The sequence below is a fragment of the Arachis hypogaea genome, chromosome 17 (genome assembly GCF_003086295.3).
Source record: "Arachis hypogaea cultivar Tifrunner chromosome 17, arahy.Tifrunner.gnm2.J5K5, whole genome shotgun sequence".
In the NCBI taxonomy this organism is placed as follows: Eukaryota; Viridiplantae; Streptophyta; class Magnoliopsida; order Fabales; family Fabaceae; genus Arachis; species Arachis hypogaea.
In genome coordinates, this window is record NC_092052.1 from 50,402,564 (window position 1) to 50,422,367 (window position 19,804).

The 19,804-nt window shown below is 38.4% G+C and overlaps 1 non-coding gene across 1 annotated transcript; it reads right to left on the minus strand.

The window, feature by feature from the left end:
• Positions 1-530: 530 nt before the first annotated feature.
• On the minus strand, positions 531-634 carry LOC112767992 (small nucleolar RNA R71). The gene has a single exon (XR_003185432.1). It is a non-coding gene; the product is annotated as a small nucleolar RNA R71 (small nucleolar RNA).
• Between the last annotated feature and the right edge of the window lie 19,170 nt (positions 635-19,804).

Consider the following 19,804-nt stretch of genomic DNA (forward strand, 5'->3'; position numbering starts at 1 on the left):
AGGATAAGGACATTCTTGTTGAAGCTGATCCTGAACCTGAAAGGACTTTGAAGAGGAAGCTAAGAGAAGCGAAAGCACAACACTCTAGAGAGAACCTTACAGAAAATTTCGAAAAAGAAGAAGACATGGCAGCCGAACCCAACAACAATGGTGGAGATGCAAGGAAGGTGCTTGGTGACTTTACTGCACCAACTTCCAACTTCTATGGAAGAAGCATCTCAATTCCTGCAATTGGAGCAACCAACTTTGAGCTTAAGCCTCAATTAGTTTTTCTAATGCAGCAGAATTGCAAGTTTCATGGACTTCCATTGGAAGATCCTCATTAGTTCTTAGCTGAATTCTTGCAAATCTGTGACACTGTTAAGACCAATGGGGTTAATCCCGAGGTCCACAGACTTATGCTTTTTCCCTTTGCTGTAAGAGACAGGGCTAGGATATGGTTGGACTCACAACCTAAAGAAAGCTTGAACTCTTGGGAAAAGTTAGTCAATGCTTTCTTGGCCAAATTCTTTCCACCTCAAAAGTTGAGCAAGCTTAGAGTGGAAGTCCAAACCTTCAAACAGAAGGAAGGTGAATCCCTCTATGAAGCTTGGGAAAGATACAAGCAATTGATCAGAAGGTGTCCTTCTGACATACTTTTAGAATGGAGCATCTTATGTATATTCTATGATGGTCTGTCTGAATTGTCCAAGATGTCATTGGACCACTCTGCTGGTGGATCTCTTTATCTGAAGAAAACACCTGCAGAAGCCCAGGAACTCATTGAAATGGTTGCAAATAACCAGTTCATGTATACTTCTGAAAGAAATCCTGTGAATAATGGGATGACTCAGAAGAAAGGAGTTCTTGAGATTGATATTCTGAATGCAATATTGGCTCAGAATAAAATATTGACTCAGCAAGTCAATATGATTTCACAGAATCTGACTCGAATGTAAGCTGCATCTGGCAGTACTAAAGAAGCCTCCTCTGAAGGAGAAGTAGCTTATGACCCTGAGAATCCTGCAATGGAAGAGGTGAATTACATGGGAGAATCCTATAGAAACTCCTATAATCCTTCATGGAGAAATCATCCAAATTTCTCATGGAAGGATCAACAGAAGCCTTAACAAGGCTTTAATAATAATAATGGTGGGAGAAATAGGTTTGGCAATAGCAAGCCTTTTCTATCATCTTCTGAGCAACAGACAGAGAATTCTAAGCAGAGCCTCTTTGACTTAGCAACCATAGTCTCTGATCTATCTAAGACCAGTCTTAGTTTCGTGACTGAAACAAGGTCCTCCATCAAAAATTTGGAGGCACAAGTGGGTTAACTGAGTAAAAGAGTTATTGAAACTCCTCCTAGTACTCTCCCAAGCAATACAGAAGAGAATCCCAAAAGAAAGTGCAAGGCCATAACCATCTCCAAAGTTGCCAAACCTGGAGAGAGTAAAAAGGCAGTGATTTCCAATAAGGGAGACCTTGCTGGACGTCCACTAACCATTAAGGAGTTCCCTATTGAGGAACCAAAGGAATCTGAGGCTCATACAGAGACCATAGAGATTCCACTAAACTTACTGTTGCCATTCATGAGATCTGATGAGTATTCTTCCTCTGAAGAATATGAAGATATTTTTGAAGAGCAAGTTGCTCAGTATCTAGGAGCAATCATGAAGCTGAACGCCAAGTTATTTGGTAATGAGACTTGGGAGGATGAACCTCCATTGCTCATCAATGAACTGAATGCCTTGGTTCAGCAGAAATTACCTCAGAAGAAACCGGATCCCGGAAGGTTCTTAATACCTTGTACCATAGGCACCATGACCTTTGAGAAGGCTCTGTGTGACCTGGGGTCAGGAATAAACCTCATGCCACTCTCTGTAATGGAGAAACTAGGGATCTTTGAGGTACAAGCTGCAAGAATCTCATTGGAGATGGCAGACAAATCAATAAAATAGGCTTATGGACTTGTAGAGGATGTCTTAGTGAAGGTTGAAGGCCTGTACATCCCTGCTGACTTCATAATCCTAGACACTGGGAAGGATGAGGATGAATCTATCATCCTTGGAAGACCTTTTCTAGCCACAGCAAGGGCTGTGATTGATGTGGACAGAGGAGAGTTAGTCCTTCAATTGAATGAGGACTACCTTGTGTTTAAGGCTCAAGAATCTTCTTCTATAACCATGGAGAGGAAGCATGAAAAGCTTCTCTCAATACAGAGTCAAACAGAGCCCCCACACTCAATTTCTAAGTTTGTGTTGGGAGGCCATCATCATGCTCTGAGTCTCTGTGAAGCTCTCTAAGAGCTCACTGTCAAGCTATTGACATTAAAGAAGCGCTTATTGGGAGGCAACCCAATCTTATTTATCTATGTTAATTACTTTTTCATTTCATTTTCCATTGTTATTTTATGTTTTCTTTAGGTTGATGATCATGTGAAGTCATAAAAACAGTTGCAGAATTAAAGCGAAATAAAAACACAGCATAAAAAAAAGCACACCCTGGAGGACAGGCTTACTGGCGTTTAAACGCCAGTAAGGATAGCAGAATGGGCGTTTAACACCCAGTCTGGCAGCATTTTGGGTGTTAAACGCCAGAATTGATAGACAGACTAGTGTTTAATGCCAGAAAAGGGTGTCTGGCTGTCTGGCTGGCGTTAAACGCTAGAATTGGCAGACAGACTAGCGTTTAACGCCAGAAAAGGGTGTCTGGTTGGCGTTAAACGCCAGAAAGGGGCATCAGCCTGGCGTTTAACGCCAGAAAAGGTAGCAGAGATGGTGTTAAACACCAGAAATGGCACACAGAGGGCGTTTAAATGCCAGAAAGGTGCAGGGAGCAGAATTCCTTGACACCTCAGGATCTGTGGACCTCAGAGGATCCCCACCTACCCCAACTCACTCTCTCTCCTCTTCACACCTTTCCATCCACTATTCCCCAAAAAACCATCATAAAACTCCACATACCTCACCATTCAAATTTAAAACATTTCCCTCCCAAACTCAACCCTCTCTTACATGACTTCCATCTCTCTCTTACCCTATAAATACCCCTCCTTACCACCTTCAATTTCACACATCATAAACACTTAAACCCCCATTGGCCGAATTCAAAACACCCCTCTCTCTCCTCTATTTCTTCTTCTTCTCCTCCTTTCTTTCTTCTTTTGCTCGAGGACGAGCAAACTTTTTAAGTTTGTTGTGGGAAAAAGCTCTGCTTTTTGTTTTTCCATAACCATTAATGGCACCTAAGGCCAGAGAAACCTCTAGAAAGAGGAAAGGGAAGGCAATTGCTTCCACCTCCGAGTCATGGGAGATAGAGAGATTCATCTCAAAGGTTCATCAAGACCACTTCTATGAAGTTGTGGCCAAGAAAAGGGTGATCCCCGAAGTCCCCTTCATGCTCAAAAAGGGTGAATATCCGGAGATCCGACGTGAGGTTTGGAGAAGAGGTTGGGAAGCTCTCACCAACCCCATCCAACAAGTCAGAATCTTAATGGTTAAAGAGTTCTATGCTAATGCATGTATCACTAAGAACCATGATCAAAGTGTGAACCCTAATCCAAAGAATTGGCTCATAATGGTTCGGGGAAAATACTTGGATTTCAATCCAAAAACCGTAAGGTTGGCATTCAACTTGCCAATGATGCAAGGAAATCCTCATCCTTTCACTAGAAGGGTCAACTTTGATCAAAGGTTGGACCAAGTCCTCATGGACATCTGTGTGGAAGGAGGTTAATGGAAGAGAGACTCCAAAGGCAAGTCGGTTCAACTGAGAAGTCTTGACCTCAAGCCTATGGTTAGAGGATGGTTAGAGTTCATCCAATTCTCTATCATTCCTACTAGCAACCGGTCTGAAGTTACAGTGGACCAGGCTATCATGATCCATAGTATCATGAATGAAGAGGAAGTAGAAGTTCATGAGATCATACCTCTAGAACTATACAAGGTGGCGGACAAGCCCTCCACTTTGGCAAGGTTAGCCTTCCCTCATCTCATCTGTAACCTATGCAATTCAGCTAAAATTGTCATAGAAGAAGACATCCTCACTGAAGAGGACAAGCCCATCACTAAAAAGAGGATGGAGAAAACAAGAGATGCCACTCATGGACCTCAACAAGAGCATGAGGAGATTTCTCATCAAGAAATCCCTATGATGCCTCAAGGGATGCATTTCCCTCCACACAACTATTAGGAACAACTCAACACCCCTTTAGGAGATTTGAGTTCCAACATGGAGCAACTAAAGATGGAGCACCAAGAGCACTGCATTATCCTCCATGAAATCAGAGAGGAGCAAAGAGTCATGAGGGAGGAGCAACAAAGGCACGGAAGAGATATTGAGGAGCTAAAGCACTCCATAGGATCTTCAAGAGGAAGAGCTAGCCGCTGTTACTAAGGTGGACCCGTTCTTTAATTTTCTTGTTCTTATTTTTTTCTGTTTTCGGTTTTTATGCTTTATGTTGTGTCTATGTTCTTGTCTTTATTACATGATCATTAGTGTTTAAGTGTCTATGTCTTAAAGCTATGAATGTTCTATGAATCCTTCACCTTTCTTAAATGAAAAATGTTTTCTGAAAAAGAAAAAAAAGTACATGAGTTTCGAATTCTATCTTGAAAATAGTTTAATTATTTTGATGTAGTGGCAATACTTTTTGTTTTCTAAATGAATGCTTGAACAGTGCATGTTTTTGATAGTGAAGTTTATGAATGTTAAAATTGTTGGCTCTTGAAAGAATAATAAAAAAAGAGAAATGTTATTGATAATCTGAAAAATCATAAAATTGATTATTGAAGCAAGAAAAAGTAGTGAAAAACACAAAGCTTGCGAAAAAAAATATGAGGCCAAAAAATAAAGAAAAAAAAGAAAAAGAAAAAGCCAGTAACCCTTTAAACCAAAAGGCAAGGGTAAAAAGGATCCAAGGCTTTGAGCATTAATGGATAGGAGGGCCTAAAGGAATAAAATCCTGGCCTAAGCAGCTAAATCAAGCTGTCCCTAACCATGTGCTTGTGTCGTGAAGGTGTCAAGTGAAAAGCTTGAGACTGAGCGGTTAAAGTCGTGGTCCAAGGCAAAAAGAGTGTGCTTAAGAACTCTGGGCACCTCTAACTGGGGACTCTAGCAAAGCTGAGTCACAATCTGAAAAGGTTCACTCAGTTATGTGTCTATGGCATTTATGTATCCGGTGGTAATACTGGAAAACAAAATGCTTAGGGTCACGGCCAAGACTCATAAAGTAGCTGTGTTCAAGAATCAACATACTACATTAGGAGAATCAATAACACTATCTGAATTCTAAGTTCCTATGGATGCCAATCATTCTGAACTTCAAAGGATAAAGTGAGATGCCAAAACTGTTCAGAAGCAAAAAGCTACTAGTCCCGCTCATCTAATTAAAACTAATCTTCATTGATATTTTTGAAATTTATTGTATTTTCTCATCTTTTTATCCTATTTTATTTTTAGTTGCTTGGGGACAAGCAACAATTTAAGTTTGGTGTTGTGATGAGCGGATAATTTATACCCTTTTTGGCATTATTTTTACATAGTTTTTAGTATGTTTTAGTTACTTTTTATTATATTTTTATTAGTTTTTATGCAAAAATCACATTTCTGAACTTTACTATAAGTTTGTGTATTTTTCTATAATTTCAAGTATTTTCTGACTGAAATTGAGGGACCTGAGCAAAAGTCTAATTCAGAGGCTGAGAAAGGACTGCAGATGCTGTTGGATTCTGACCCTCCTGCACCCGAAGTAGATTTTCTGAAGTTACAAAAGCCCAATTGGCGCGCTCTCAATTGCGTTGGAAAGTAGATATCTTGGGCTTTCCAGAAATGTATAATAGTCTATACTTTTTCCGAGATTTGTTGGCCCAAACTGGCGTCTAAACGCCAGCCAGAGACCCTTTTCTGGCGTAAAACACCAAACTGGCACCAGAACTGGAGTTAAACGCCCAAACTGGCATCCAAGCTGGCGTTTAACTCTAGAAAAGACCTATGTACGTGTAAAGCTCAATGCTCAGCCCAAGCACAGATCAAGTGGGCCCCGAAAGCGGATTTCTGCGCTATCTGCACTTAGTTACTTATTTTCTGTAATCCTTAGTAACTAGTTTAGTATAAATAGTACTTTTTACTGTTGTATTCGCATACCTTTTATCATCTTTACATTTGGGAGGCTGGCCATTCGACCATGCCTAGGCCTTTTTCTCTTATGTATTTTCTACGGTGGAGTTTCTATACCTCATAGACTAAGGTGTGGAGCTCTGCTGTTCTTTATGAATTAATGCAAGTACTATTGTTTCTCTTTGAATTCACGCTTACTTCTTCTCTAAGATATACTCTCGTACTTAATTCAGTTAAATCAGAATGAAGGGGTGACCCATGACAATCACCCACTATCTTCGTTACTCGCTTAGCCAAGATCCGCGTGCCTGACAACCACAAGCGGTCTACATGATGTTCAACGTAGTCATTGGACGACAGCCGGAGTATAATCTCTTGGGTTTCTAATTCACGGACTGAGTCCGTGAGGTTATAACCTTCGTGGTAGAGGCTAGAACCAATTGCCAGCATTCCTGAGATTCGGAAAGTCTAAACCTTGTCTGTGGTATTCCGAGTAGGATCTAGGACGGGATGATTGTGACGAGCTTCAAACTCGCGAATGTTGGGCGCAGTGACAGTGTGCAAAAGGATAGAGAGATCCTATTCCGACACAAGTGAGAACCGATAGATAATTAGCCGTGCGATAGCTGTACCTGGTATTTTTCATCTGAGACGAGAAATCCGACAGTTGATTAGCCATGCAGAAACCGTACTTAGACCATTTTCACTGAGAGGATCATACAGCTTGCCATGGAAGGAAGCACGTATGATTGGATGAACATAGTAGGAAAGCAGGGGTTCAGAAGCAACAAAGCATCTCCAAATGCTTATCTGAAATTTCCACCAATGAATTACATATATATCTTTATTTTACTTTATGTTTTATTTATCTTTTAATTATCAAAACTTCATAACCATTTGAATCCGCTTGACTAAGATTTACAGGATGACCATAGCTTGCTTCAAGCCGAGAATCTCTGTGGGATCGACTCTTACTCGCGTAAGGTTTTATTACTTGGACGACCCAGTGCACTTGCTGGTTAGTTGTACTGGAGTTGTGAAAAGTGTGATCACAATTCCGTGCACCAGGCATCTTGAATAAAATGTGGTCTTCCCATAACTGTAGAACCAGTTCTCTCTTTGCCACATCAATTATGGCATTTGCAGTGGCTAGGAAAGGTCTTCGAAGGATGATTGACTCATCCTCATCCTCTCCAGTATCTAAGATTAGGAAGTCTGCAGGGATGTAAAAGTTTTCAACCTTTACTATGACATCTTCCACCAGACTATATGCCTTTTTCAGTGATTTGTCTGCCATCTCCAATGAGACTTTTGTAGCTTGCACCTCGAAAATTTCTAGTCTCTCCATTACAGAGAGAGGCATGAGGTTTATGCTTGACCTAGGTTGCATAAAGCCTTCTCAAAGGTAATTGTCCCTTTGATGCAAGGGGCTAGGAAGCATCCAGGATCCGGCAGCTTTTGGGGTAGTTTCTGCTGAACCAAGGCATTGAGCTCCTTGATCAGCACTGGAGGTTCTTCCTCCAATGTCTCTGTTCCAAATTACTTGGTATTTAGCTTCATGAGAATTTCTAGGTACCGAGAAACTTGCTCTCCACTAGTTTCCTCGTCCTCATCGGAGGAGGAGTATTCTTTAGAGCCCATAAGTTGCAACAGGGCATTCAAGGGAACCTCTATGGTCTCTTCATGAGCCTTGGTTTCCTTTAGTTCTTCAACATGGAAGTCCTTAGTGGGCATTGAACGCCCAGCTATTCCCTTGCTGGTGTTCAATGCCAGAACTTGTTCTTCCTTGGGCGTTGAACGCCCAACTACTCCATTGCTGGCGTTCAACGCCAATGACTGCTCCTTCTTGGGCGTTGAACGCCCAGCTGCTCCCTTGTTGGCATTCAACGCCAGAGCATCCCCTTCAGATTCGGCCTCATCCTCTACAGTGATGGCCTTGCACTCTTCCATTGAGTTGACTTCAATGTTACTTGGGAGAGTGTTAGGAGGGGTCTCAGGGATTCTCTTACTCAACTACCAACTTGTACCTCCAAATTTTTAATGGAGGACCTAGTTTCTGTCATGAAACTATGAGTGGTCTTAGAGAGCTCGGAGACTATGGTGGCTAAGTCAGAGAGGCTCTGCCTAGAAGTCTCCATTTGATGCTGAGAAGGTGGGAATTAATGGTTTGTTGTTGAACCTATTCTGATTTCTTCCACCTTGGTTGTTGTTGAAGCCTTATTGAGGCTTCTATTGATCCTTCCATGAAAAGTTAGGATGATTCCTCCATGATGGGTTGTAGGTGTTTCTATAAGGCTCAATATTGGGATTCCCCATATAATTAACACTACAAGAAAAACACCCATTCAGGTACACTTGAAAAGTGTAGCCAAAAATAAAAAAATAATGCCTTAGGCTAAGGCTACGCTTTTCGGGCTACGGAGACGCTTTAGTGGGGGATGCCTATTCTGCCGTTGCCTATTCTTAAAGGCTACGCTTTTCTGCACCAAGGGATATGCTTTTGGCATTTGAGAAAGGGTGCGCTTTTCAAGTGATGTTGTACACGACCAAAGGCTACACTTTTCAGCTTCTATTTTTACCAGAATAGGCTATGCTTTTCAGTGCTACTGCATCACCTGTAAAGCGTAGCTACGTTGTATACTATGGCTACTCTTTATAAGTGTAGCCTTAGGTCCCTCATTTATTTTTGGATACTATGCTACTGTATATAAGTGTAGCTTTAGGTCCCTTATTTTTTTATTTTCTGAATAATAATAATAATAATAATAATAATAATAATAATAATAATAATAATAATAATAATAATAATAATAATAATAATAATAATAATAATAATAATAATAATAATAATAATCTAATAATCTAATAATTATTAATAGAACATAATATTTAGTAATATGATTACATGTATAATAATTCTGCATTTTTAATTAAATGAGTTAAATATTATAAAATAAAAATAAATACATAATTATACTAAATAATTTCTTTAAATAATAAAAATTATCTCTAACCAAAATATATTTATAATAATAATCCAAAAATACTAGAATGAAGTTAATTGTGAATATTCATACATCTCACACTAAAGTAAGCATAGCCATATCAAAATAACCATAATACCACTTAGGTTTTACTACTAATAGTCTACAAAAAACATATCCTACATAAGTATCTTCTAATAAAAGTCATTAGTCAACTAACTATACATGTATCCATTCCCAACACTACTCTATCTTAGCCAATAAACCACAATAATGATCAGCTTAATCTTCATTATTATCCTGCATAATTATATAGAAAAGTAGTTAGAAAAATATTCATAATGACATTCGCAATTATAAAAATTAAAAAATCAAACTCAAAACTATCAATGACTGATATCATTAATTCTTTCTGTACCTTGTACAAGTTTCACAAATAAAATCAGAAATAACCAAGTCATACTATATCTGCTGTTTTATGTCATATATACCAAGTCATCCCATGTTTCTAGTTCATGGTGAAAAGGAAATAACTAAAAATAGCAATACAACTTTTAGCCACAGCAAACAGAAGTACAGAAAATTAGAAATACAACAACCAGAATTGCACAAACAAATTTCAGCTATAGCAATACAACTTCGTTAAAGTGTTAATAAAGCCAACAACATATGAATTTCAGTCATAGCAATTAATGTGAATGCAAGCAAAAAACTATGGAACAAGGAACAGAAGGACATACCACATCTATGTTCGGAAAATGAGTTGATCCATGAGCGCTATTCGCATCAATTGGAGAGAGTTGGGTGTCTTGTAATAAAGCTTCAAGTTCTTCTGGCCTCATTCCAGGTTCAAATCACTGCAGTATTAACTTGACCATATTCCGCAACCCATGAATCTCTTCTCTTGTTTCTGCTGCTTGGCCTCCATGTCTCCAAGTTTATCCTTCAAAGTTGTCAAAAACTTGTTCTATAATTTGATCCTGTTCAAAAACTTGTTTATCAATGTGTACATTTTGAGTGAGTCAAACTTGAATTTTCATTTTAGACAAGATCTAATAGCACAATCATTTCACAACATTTTAAGAATGTAGAGCTGACAATATCAAAAAAGATAATAAATAAATAAAAGGGTAATTACCGCTTGGAGAAATTACTGTCAGAGGTGACAGTGATCTTGTTCCTCTCATGGGAGACAGTGACAGAATCACCAAGAGCACCAGCTATGCCACCAACCTTAATCAAAGTATGGGAAAAGGCAAATACAGTAAAATTTGTATCACCAAATAAATAAATAATTGTAGATCAATTAAATAAGTGCAGTATCTGAAATAAATAAATGCAGATCCATTATTTTACTTATTTATTTATTGTTAACTTTGAAATCAAGGCTGCTAAATTTCCTTACCCAGATTTTAGAACAATATATGTTTTGGTTTGAATGAGGTTGGAAACAAAGGCTATTTATGCAAAATCATAAACTCACCCAGATTTATGAACTTGAAATAAATAAATCAAATTAGACATAATAAATAAATTAATAATAGTGACAAGCATACAGAAACCCAGAATCAGTCTTATTCCTTTTTGTATGGATTAAGAGTGAAATCAATCAACAACACTAAGCAGCAAACTGTGCACTCATACAAAGGTTTTGGTCATGGGAGGCAACGTTGAGGTCTAAAATAGCATTAATCTCTTTCACTTTTTAATGTAGCACAGCACAAAGCAGAAACAAAAGAAAACACAACAAGTAATTTCACTCAGCAATCTCCTGATTTCTATCAAAGATTCTAACAATAGTTTTCCGTGGGCAGCATCTGTCTATAATAAATCCTTCAAGATTTGGTTCTCTCACGAAAATTCCAGAGTTTTAAAATCCATTTTGATCAAAACACAAATCAAATTGCTTAATGATTAAAGTACTTTTTTGTCTAGCTGCTAGCCTCTCTTGTAGACAGTTATCACATCATATAAGATTTGGAAGAAAAGCCACTGTTTGTTGAGCAACGGGCAGCAACAATAACTGGAAATCTCACAAACCAGTCGCGGCTATCGTCGGCAAAAATCTCACAGCAAAAACAAAAAATGGTAATAACAACAAGGTGGTCTACAAGAATTGCATGTTAAGAACATTAACAAGACACATAAAACTATAGAAGCAAACTTCAGGAAGACCTACGAATATAAAAAAAAAAACAAAATAACAAACCTTTTATCAAGACTGTAGGCCCTGGATTTCAAAAATTTATCTTGGCTGATTACGGCTTCTAAATTCTTTGCAAGAGTAGGAAGTTTGAGTGCCTTAAGTTGTCGTATATCCAAGTAAGTTTCAAAGAAGTACATAAAGATCATAAACCCTGAAAATTGATTAGATGAAAAAAATAAATTAGGTATATCCTATAAGTTTCTAACATGTAATTTTACCACAGTCATACACAGATTAAAATAATTTTCAGATGAGGCACAAAACAACTCAAAGTTTCTTTCCAGTTCATTTTAATTTCGTGCAATGGTAACTTGAAAAGTAGTACAACACGAAATGGAAAATTCGAACTGACAATGAGTCTAACTCATTTATTAAACAAATTTTGGCATGGAACTGATAGGCAGAAACCATAATACCTGACTTTAATTACTCATCCATGGCCTAGTCAAGGGCTTTCTGAGCTAGTTTGGTCAATGGAGGATGCTCGGGGCTAAAGAAATACAAGTCAAATTTCCCAAGTAGCTCTACTACTTCTTTCGGTACTTTGAAAAGAAAAATTCCATTGGCTCTCAAGAATTTTGCAGCTTTACTTGTTCCTAAAAGAATACAAAAAAATTATGTTAGTGCTTATGAGTAGAAGAAAGGCACAGAGCAATAAATTTAGAAAATTGATTCATTCAACTTCATGAAATCAAGATGGAAGGACATTGCTTTCTGATCAGCACTAAAACAGCACACACTTCAGGATTGCTATTAAAGACTGAAGTTGGAAATCAAATTTCATTTAGTATCCAATCCAAATTTTGACCTGACCTTCCCACGATCTACAACCATAAAATTTTACCATTGCATTTCTCACTACAAAAAAAAGGCCTATGGTCACGGTAAAACGTGACCATACCTAGTAAAAAGGGTGACCATAGATCTATGGTCACGATTTTGGACCTATGGTCATGGTTTTTTATTGTGGCCTATTCTCTCGTGGCCATAGGTCTATGGTCACGGTTTTTTTATCTATGGTCACGGTTTCTATGGTCACAGTTTCCATTTTCAAATCCTGACACTTTAGGCCACGTTTTTTCACCGTGACCATAGGTTAATCTATGGTCACGCGTAAAAACCGTGACCATAGACTCTATAGTCACCCCTCCATAAAACCGTGACCACAGCCTTATCTATGGTCACTGATAAACCACTATTTTATGGTTTATCTTGTGCCCAATTGAGTGGTTTTTATCAAGTCTTTGCACACTTATTCATACTAATTTCATGGTTTTACATTTTCCTTCCTAATTTTGTGCTATGATTGAAAACATGCTTCTTTGACCTTAAATTTGCTATGTTTAAATCCTCTCTTATTACCATTCGATGCCTTGATATGTGTGTTAAGTGTTTTCAGAGATTACAAGGCAGGAATAGCTTAAAGGATGGAAAGGAAGCATGCAAAAGTGGAAGGAATACAAGAAACTGAAGGAATTGCTGAGCTATCCAGCCTGACCTCTTCGCACTCAATCGATCATAACTTGAGCTACAGAGGTTCAAATGAGGCGGGTCTAGTTGCGTTGGAAAGCTAACATCCGAGGCTTCGTAACAATATATAATTTGCCATAGATGCTTTGAAGATAGGTGATGCGCACGCGTGACCTGGCAAAAATCCAATCCACGCTCAAGCGTGGACGACGCTCACGCGTGACTTTGCCGCGTGCTAGACGTATCAGAAATTCCTGGGGGCGATTTTTGGGCTGTTTTTGACCCAGTTTTCGGCCTAGAAAACACATATTAGAGGCTATAAAGTGGGGGAATCAATCAATTCATTGAGACAACTTTCATATTCACAATTTTAGGTTTTAGATGTAGTTTTAGAGAGAGAGGTTCTTTCCTCTCTCTTAGGTTTTAGAATTAGGATTTCTCTTAGTTTATGGTTATTTCTTCATTCCAGGTTCAATGTTCCTTTATTTTAGTTTCTCTTCTACTTTTATTTACTCTATTACTTTAGTTGCTCTATTTCTCTTGGTAATTACTTATGTTGCCAAATTGGTTTATGAACTCTTCATGTTGGATTTGAATTTATGTTTAAATGCAATTTGAGGTATTTTAGATTTATGATTGCTTTCTTCTATTTATGATATAAGTAATTTAGTTTTTTCCCCCTTTGCTTTGGTTAAGTAATTGGTGACACTCGAGTTATTAAACTCAGCAGTTGATTGAAAATTGGAAATTTCTTATTGATTTGGATCCCTCTAAAGCTAGTCTTTCCACAGGAGTTGATTAGGACTTGAGGAATCAAATTGGTTAGTCCACTTGACTTTCCTTTATTTAGTAAGGGTTAACTAAGTGGGAGCAATAACAATTCTCATCACATCTGATAAGGATAACTAGGATGGGATTTCCAGTTCTCATACCTTGCCAAGAGTTTTCTTAATTATTAATTTATTTTTCTTGTCATTTAAATTACTTGTTCCTTATTCTAAAAAAAACCCAAAAATTATACCTTTTCCATAACCAATAATAAATCATACTTCCCTACAATTCCTTGAGAGGCGACCCGAGGTTTAAATACTTCGGTTATAAATTTTACTGGGTTTTGTTACTTGTGACAACCAAATTTTTGTACGAAAGGATTTTCTGTTGGTTTAGGAACTATACTTACAACGAGCTTTTAATTGCGAATTTCTAGACCACACAAAAGTCCCAACGTCAGTCACCCCACCTTAAAACCGTGACCATAGCCATATCTATGGTCACCCCACCTTAAAACCATGACCATAGCCTTATCTATGGTCACGATTTTTACCGTGACCATAGACTCTATGGTCACCCCTCCTTAAATCCGTGACCATAGCCTCTATGGTCACCCCTCCTTAAAATCGTGACCATAGCCCTATCTATAGTCACGGTTTTTTGCCGTGACCATAGCTTTTATGGTCACCCCACCTTAAAACTGTGACCATAGCCTTATCTATGGTCACCCCACAAAACCGTGATCATAGTGACGTTAGGATTTTTGCTAGTAAAGAATGTCATAAAAACAGTCGCGTTGTAGATATAGTCTCTAAACCGACAAAAATCCCTTCGTACAAACGTTTTGGTTGTCACAAGTAACAAACCCCTTTGAAATTGATAACCGAGTATTCAAACCTCGGGTCGTCTTCTCAAGAAATTGCAGGGAGGTGTTCTTATTATTGGTTATGAGTCTTGTAAATTGGGGGTTTTTAATGTATGAGATAAAAAGCAACAATAGTAAATGGCAGAGGAAATAAAATAATAGCAATAAAAATAAACTCTTGGCAAGGTATTAGAAATTGGAAGTCCAGACTCAGTTATCTTGAGTTACTAATTTCTTAACCAAAGCCAAGAATGTAGAAAGCTAAATTAAAATCACGAATATCTGGAATACCTCAGATAAAATACATTCAAAGTAGTAAAATCTAACATGGAAAAGTTCATAAGCCAATTGGGCAACATATCTAATACAAGCATTGAAGCATCTGAAAATAAAAAGAGAATTATAAAGTAAAAAGAATGTTGAACCTGGGATTTAGAGGCACTCCTAAAACTAAGAGAAATCCTAAATCCTAATCCTAAGAGAGAGGAGAGAACCTCTCTCTCTAAAAACTACATCTACTCCTAAAATTATGAATATGAGAGCCTTCCTCTGAATGGATGCAATCCCTCTACTTTATAGCCTCTAATATGAGTTTTCTGGGCCGCAAACTGGGTCAAAAACAGCCTAGAAATCGCTGGAGAAGAATTCAAATACGCTGATTTCTGTCACTGCGATGCGGCCGCATGGAGCACGCGGTCGCGTTGCCTAGCGTCAGGGCAACTGTAGCATATTATATATCAAATCGAAGCCCCGGACATTAGCTTTCCAATGCAACTAGAACCGCGTCTTTTGGACCTTTGTAGCTAAAGTTATAGCCGTTTGAGTGTGAAGAGGTCAGGCTGGACAGCTTAGCAATTTCTCCAACTTCTTGTATTCCTTCAACTTTTGCATGCTTCCTTTTTATCCTCTGAACCATTCCTACCCTGTAATCTCTAAAATCACTTAACACACATATCAAGACATCTAATGGTAATAAGATAGGATTAAACATAGGGAATTTGAGGCCAAAGAAGCATGTTTTCAATCAAAGCACATAATTAGGAAGGCAAATGTAAAACCATGCAAATAGCATGAATAAGTGGGTAAAGAGTTGATAAAATCCACTCAATTGAACACAAGATAAACCATGAAATAGTAGTTTATCAACCTCCCCACACTTAAACATTAGCATGTCCTCATGCTAAGCTCAAGAGAAGCTATAAAGGATTGAAGAGGAATGGTAGAATGCATGAAATGCAACCTATGAATGCAACTAAATGCAGAATGCTTCTACCTACTTGGTTTAAAAGTAAATAAATTCTCCAACACAAACATAAATCAGATTTCACTAATTCAAATCATACAATAAAAATCAAGTAAACTTGTAAGAAGACAGCTCATGAAAGCAGGGAACATAGAATCAAGCATTGAACCCTCACTGGTAGTGTATATCACTCTAATCTCTCAAGTGTATAGGGTTATTCACTCTATTCTTCTCTAATCATGCTTTCTAAACCTTGTTCTTCATCTAACCAATCAACAAATATTTAATGTACCAATGCAAACATCATGAGGTCTTTGCAAGGTTGTAATGGGGCTGAGGTAAAGGTAAGGATATATGTATGGCCAAGTGAGCTATAATATGAATCTTCAATTAACCTAAGCTCTCACCTAATATACATATACTCTATATATTTTTAAATTCATGCCTAGCTACCCATAATTCCCACTTTTGTATAATTCCCATACTCATGTACCAAATTTTCTTTAATTTTTATCACATGTGCATTGATCTTTTATTAAACTTAATATTGGGGTAATTTTGTCCCCTTATTTATTCATTTATATTATATATTTTTTTCTTTTTCTCTTTTTCTCTTTTTTTTTTAAGTCTGAATCATAAAAGCAAACATAACTTATCAATGCACATGGATTCTCCATTATTTTTCTATTTTGGTTTTTCATGAGTAGGTTCCCAAATTCCCAATATTCAAATAAATTAGAAACATAATACATTCCCTTATTAACCCATGTTCCCACAGTTTCCCCACACTTAGTTGATGCACAATCTCTATCTTAAGCTAACCAAAGATTCATTTGGGATGTTTAATTGTTTTTCTGCTTAAGGCTAGTGATGTGATAAAATATAAAATAAATGGGATTAAAAGGCTCAAAGTGGCTGACAAGGGTGATTTAAAGAGTAGGCTTATTTGGGATAAGTGAGCTAAAATCAAATAATGGACTCAATCATATGCAAACATGTAAATACACTAAATATTGGACATATAGACTGAAACAGAGTAAAGATCACAATTATAGAGAAGTAAACACACAAGAATAATATTTATGGTTAAATAATGTAACCATGTAAATAAGCTCAAAATCTTACAGGCTGTGTGTTCTTTGGCTCAAAAACTGTGTTCCAATTACAACTTCAAACAAATTTAACACAAAAGAAATTTTTTTAAATTAGTGAAATACTATAAAATTTCTTGAAAAAGAAAATATTACTTCAACCAAGTAGTAACTAAATGCATAAAATCAAATAAACATGCAATTAAATATGCAAATGCAACAACTAACAAGTAAAAAAATAAAACATTGGTGTTTGAGATAGGAAGGTACTAACCCACGGAGATCGGTATCGACCTCCCCACACTTAAAGATTGCACCGTCCTTGGTGCATGCTGAGATTTGCAGGTGGACGGGTTGTTTCAACTGTTGCTTTTCTCTAAGGATTTTGCAGATGGACTTGTTTGTCTCCCCATGGAAATGTCTTCCGGTTCTCTTCCGGGTGGCCATCCTGAAAGAAAAAGGGAAGAAAAGTAACCCAGAAATAAAGATAAGAAAATAATTTAAAACATAGGTTGGTTAATGCCAAAGAATTAGGGTCTCAATTACATGGTAGCTACAACATGCAAGTGAGAAAATAATAGAAGCACATGGCATACCAGTGGTGCAAAAATGTTGCAACAATGAGGGAGAGTGTGGGTAAGGAGAGATAATATAAATTCATATCAATGTAAAAGTAATACAGGTATAAAAGATTGGCATTGATATAAATAATATTACCTATTCAAAATAAAACAAGTCACTAAGCATCAAGAAAATACCAGGAAAGATGTAACAGTTGAATAAGAATATTTGAACACCAATAATAATTTTAGGAAAATAAAAATATGCAATGAATGAAAGTATGCAAATAAATTAAATAAAATAAAATGAAAGTGAGAGAAAATAAGAAGGGAAGAAAAAAGAAGTAAGAAAAGATAAGAAGAATAAGGATTCGGAGAAGAAAAGATAAGAAAAATTGGCACTAATCTGGATAGGTTGTGCGACGCAGGCGACGCGGTCGCGTGGGTGACGCGGTCGCGTGGTGCGCAAATAACGTTAGGCGACGCGGACGTGTGGGACACGTGATCGCGTGACTTGATTTGTGCTGGTGGCGCGAGTGTAGCCTCGCGGTCGCACAACTCTTTGTTCAAAACTTAGTCTTGCCAAAATCCTGGGTGACGCGGTCGCATGGTTGACGCGATCGCGTGAGTGGCCATCATGGGGATATGACGCGGACGCGTGGGGCACGCGTTCGCGTGGTGAGGCTTGGGCTTCCAGCACGATTCCAGCCCAACTCCAGCTCAACTTTCGGCCATGCACCCGGTTGACGTCGATTTTCAGGTCACGCGGCCGCGTGGGTGACGCGGTCGCGTGGGAGGCCATTATTCCCAAGTGACGCGGACGCGTGGGGCATGCGTCCGCATGGGTAGAATTGTGCCATTGGCACGCCTCCAGCGCTGATCCTGCGAAACTCTCTGTTCATATTAATATTGTCTCCCATCTCCTTGCGACGCGGACGCGTCGTTGATGCAGTCGCGTCGCGTGCTCGCTCTTTTTTTTTTTATCTGAAAAGATGCAGAATGCAGTGTTAATATGAATGTGATGCAAAACTCCAGGTTCAATATAATAAAATAAAACTCGAAAAACAAATAAAACTAAATAAAAATGAAAAAGGAACGATCATACCATGGTGGGTTGTCTCCCACCTAGCACTTTTAGTTAAAGTCCTTAAGTTGGACATTTGATGAGCTCCCTATTATGGTGGCTTGTGTTTGAACTCATCCAGGAATCTCCACCAATGTTTGTGATTCCAGTAACCTCCGGGGTCCCAAACTAGGCGCAGAAAGCCTTCAAGTAAGTTAAAGCAAGTGACAAGGCCCCAAGAGTGGTGATTGGTAGAATGGATTCCGGGGTCCCAGACCTTGCCTTTGCACCCATCTTCTTGTTGATCATCATTTTTCCACTTGGGTGGTGAACAGTCGGAATTCTCACTGAGACATCCAAACAGCTTCCTAGACCCATTCAGTTGAGTTTAATACCAACCTTTGCATTTAAACTTAAAGCTTCCAACCATAATGAACCTTTCTTGACAATTCTTATCACTGGCCATCTTCCTCTTACTCTTAATGCCACAAAGAGCTCTAAGTTGACCATCCGTCTCCAGTAGCCCATATTCAAGTGGGATTAGAAAGCTATGGGATATGAATTTTAACCACTTGAATGTTGTGAAGGATGATGGCAACTTAGGGGGAGGTGTTTTTAATGAAATTACAAGCTCCACTCCCTTGTGCTCTTCTCTGATAATTACCACCTCTTTGCAAACTTTTTCAATTTCAACCTCTTCCTCTTGGTAGCTTTCTTCCAATTCAATCTTCTCTTCATTGCTTTCCAAGGGCATGGGAGGTTGTGCTTCTTCTTCTTGAATCTCCATCTCTTGATCAACCTCTTCCAAGTCTTCAACTGTGATATGCCTTGGAGGTTGTACACCCTCCTTAGCATCAATTTCAAACATCTTGGAAGGGGGTTCTATGACTGGACTTTCCCATGGAGGTTCTGCATCTCCTAAGTCTTCAACCACTTCTTCTTCTTCAATAATTCCGGCTTCCTCTACTTGTTCCAGTACAAAGTCATGCTCCGTACTGTTCACTGGAGTTTCTAGTATCTCCTTCATACTACGTTCTTCATTAGATTGTCCACATGAAGCCATGGGGGTTCCTTGAGTGTCCGAATGTCGGGAAGCTAATTGAATCATTATTGCTTGCCCCAATTGATGAATGGTTGCCTGAAATTGATCCACTGTTTCTTTCAGGCGAACCTCTGCTTCTCAGGTTGCCGGATTTGGACAGGACACATAGAGAAGTGGTGGTGGTTGGGAGTGAGTGGATTGGAATTGGGGTGGTTCTATATATGGTTCATATGGCTCATAAGGTGGTTGGTATGGTGGTTGAGGGTTAGGGTTATATGGAGGTGAATGGCGGAAAGGGGCTTGTGAGTTTGGTGGTCCAAAGTTATGTTGAGGAGGGGGTTCATAGGCGTATGGTGGTGGTTGTTGATAATCAAAAGAGCGCTCACCATAGCCATTGCCTTGATATGCATCAC